Here is a 3685-nt window from a genome sequence, read left to right on the forward strand (position 1 = left end):
TCTGTGTTTGTTTGTTTGTTTGTTTTGAAACATGATTTCTCTGTATAGCTCTGACTGTCCTGGATGTCACTTTGTAGAACAGGTTAGCCTCAAACTCACAAAGATCTGCCTGCCTCTGCTTCTTGAGTGCTGGGATTAAAAGCCTGTGCCACCTCACCTGGCTATAGCACCATTTGTTAATGAAATTGTCTTTTCTCTAATGTATATTTTTGGTATCTTCATCAAAATAAGATGGCTGTAATTGTATGGGTTTAGGTCTACATTCTAACATATTCCTTTATCTATATGTCTTTGTGCCAGTACTATGTTGTTTACTTACAATGGCTCTGTCGTGCTGCTAAGGTCAGGTATTTTGATGTTCTTAGCATTACTTTCTCTGTTAGATTTACTTTGGCTAATTGGATGTTTGGTTGTTTTGTTTTGTTCCCATGTGATTTTTCACAATTTTGTCTGGTTGTTTAAAGAATATAATTTAGATTTTGGTGAGAATTATGTTCAATCTGTAGACTACTTTGGGAATTAAAGCTATTTTTTTTTAACAATATTAATTGTGTCAATCCAGGGACATTGAAAGTCCTTCCATTTTCTAGAGTATTGTTCAGTATCTTTCTCCAGTGTCTTAAAGTTTCTATTGTGGAGGTTCTTTATCTCCTTGTTTAGGTTTATTCTTCGGTATTCTTTTTTTCTGGAGCTATGGGAATGGAATTTCTTTTCTATTTTATTTCTTGGTAGATTCATTATTGATGTATAGAAAGCCTGTTCACTCCTAGAGGTTAATCCTGCTATTTTGCCAAAAATGTTATTCAGGAATCCAGAGGGGCTACTTCATTCTATTGAAGAACATATCTATAAAATCACTATTCAGGAGATCCTGGAAATAATGAAAGAATCAGAAAAAAAAAAAAATCTGGAGGAAGAATCTGTAAACAAAAACAAGCTTATATCTAAGACTTCAAATAAGGAAGAAGCTGAGAAAGATGGTGATGATGCTGGTTTGCATCAGGAGACAGAGAGCTGGACATCAAACCATGGTTGGTCATGCCAGGAAAAGAACCAAGTCGAATTCCAAGCTCTAGCTGGTATAGTCTGGCAATATGTGAAGAGTTCTCTACCCTATTGGCTGATGGGCCACTAGACACCCAGGATATAATTCAATTGAACATCAGATGCCCTTCTGACAAGAAGGAAGAAAAGTTCACAAAGGATGTCTCTGAGAAGAAAGACAAGGACAAAAGCAAAGAAAAAGTTCCAAGGAAGATAATATCCAGAGACTCCAGTCAAGGATATGAAAATTCCACTGAAATACACCTATGTGAATTTCTTATAAACACACTAAAATAGAACCCAAGGGTCACCATGAGGCTACTTAAATTAGAACAGGGGATTCTGGAATTTATTAATGACAATAATGCTATTATACTGATGGCTGCCTAATTTGAGATGGCCCACAATGTTGGTCAAACTGGGAAAGCTGCCATCAACATTAAAACCAACAACATAAGAATACACGAATAGGGGTTTTCATAACATATATAAAAGATGAGGAAAATACAGCATCTCAGCAGATTCATTTTCAAGAAAGATGATGCCAGTAAGGTGATAACCAGACTAGACAGAATGGATATCTAAATGACATCAGCAGGAACTGTGAAGTACTGGGCACATTCAAGCATCCACCAGAGTAGCACAGACGATGGTAAACTCAAATCCCTGGAGCCATTGCTTTGGAACACCACAGATTGAAGTGGCTATCCAAAACAAGCAACTCCCTGTCACCAAAGCCAGCAACTTCAGGCAAATCCCCACCCTCATCTTTCTGGGCCTTCTTCTTTGTGATGTCCAGCAGCAACAGCAACAACAGTAGCAGCAGCAACTTTCTAATTTCCCACTCATCCCTCAACAATAGCTAACCTTGAATAATCATGTTATCTTACAGGTAGATGACCTCAGCGACTCCTTCTGACAAATAGGCCTAGCTCTGGGGTTCAGCTGAAATAGCTAGCCCATCCTCACCTTTGTTCCAGCCCCCAATTTTCTCCCAGTGTCCTCAGCAAAGTGAGCTTCATCATGGTCTCTGCAGGACAAGCCCCCTATCCACTCTACTTCCAACTATTCCACCCCTAACCATATACCACCTACTCAGCAAGTCCTGCCTCCACAAGGCTACATATAACCCCCCCCCAGGTTTTTTACTGCCGCTTACAGCATCCTAATTCCAACCATCAGTATTGATCTTTCTCTCAGTATGTTCAACAGCTGCCTCAGCCATCCCAGTAGCCTAGTTTACAGCCCATCTAACCAGCAGTAGACAGCTTACCAAGGCATACTTAGGGTCCATCAGTCTCAGAACACAGGTCTACTCAGCAACTAGGAGAGCATCATGGGAAGCCCTATGCAAGGTCTGATGGTTCAGTACATTTCACTGCCTTCTTACCAAGTCTTCATGGGCAGTGACTTGCAAAACATGGTCCAACTGCCTTTCCAGCAACCCATGCTGCCAGCCAGTCTGAGCAAGGAGGCATCCCAGCAGGGCTATACCCATGTACTACAACATGATCCCACTGGCTTAGCAGTACAAGTAGGAAAGGTATCACTCAGACTCCATCCATGGCAGTGGAGTCACCAAAATATTACAATGTGGACCATCTGTGTCAGAAACCTAGAAACCGATACAATCCTGGTGAAAACTCTCAGGGCCAACACATAACTTAGCAACATTCCTGTCACATCTCCTACCCATTCTCCAGAACTCTCTGCTATCATCAGCCTCAGCAGTTTCTGCAGTAGACTCAGCCTCCTACCTGTCTACACATAATTCCCCCAGCTTGGGGGTCCTGGTCAGCCATTATCATATAATCTGTCCATCTGCCCACCCTTGCTCTTTGAGCAGTTAACATACATGATGCATCAGGGACAGAGTGGAGTGAAGCATGGAAACTGGGGCAGAAGATAAGCACTCAAATCTACCTTCACTGACCAAGGACAGAAGATTCTGTGCTGGGAAGAGTGCTGGAGGACATATAGCCCTGATGGCGTCACCCATATAAAAGCATTCAAGCTCTTCACCCAGCATAACATGTCTTGGACTTCACTACCTTGTACACCATTGTGGGCTATATTCCCTGGCTGCCCTAATGCCTTCCTTCTCCTCAAAAGCTCTATGAGTCACTTCAGTCTTTGATTGGACAGAAAGAACTATGAGCTGAGGATCCTGGAGCAAGGAGGAGGGGTAGGAACTTGCACAGTAGACATGGAGGCTGAATGGAGAGAGCCAAGGCAGAAAGATTTGGCCAGAGGTAAGGAGACAGAAGCCAGACTGGAGCCTACCACACTATGGCTGAAGAGAGAAGCAAAGAGATTCTTATACAGGCACTGGACTCCTTTGTAATCCTGGGACCCCTTTTCCCTGGTTGGTCCCCTTGTGTTTCCTCTCCATCCTCTTCTATCACCTTAAAAAAACTTCTTCTGCAACTGTGAAATAAATTTCCCTCATATTTTTGGTCAGGTGGAATCAAGAAGGTCCAATACTTCCGTCTTCTCCCATTTATTTCCAGTTCCCAATCTCCCTTTCCTCTTTTGGTCTTAAGTGAATGTATTTATTTGGACACAGTTTAAAAAAATAAATTCATTTCCCCATTCTCTCACTTCCCCCACTTTGTCTCTCCAGGCCCCACAGAGTTAAAGC

The 3685-nt window shown here is 42.1% G+C and overlaps 1 pseudogene; it reads left to right on the top strand.

Moving 5' to 3' along the window:
* The first annotated feature begins 796 nt into the window (after positions 1 to 796).
* On the top strand, positions 797 to 2570 carry LOC118581737 (annotated as a pseudogene).
* The last annotated feature ends 1115 nt before the right edge of the window (positions 2571 to 3685 follow it).

This window comes from Onychomys torridus, chromosome 4 (assembly GCF_903995425.1).
Source record: "Onychomys torridus chromosome 4, mOncTor1.1, whole genome shotgun sequence".
NCBI lineage: Eukaryota > Metazoa > Chordata > Mammalia > Rodentia > Cricetidae > Onychomys > Onychomys torridus.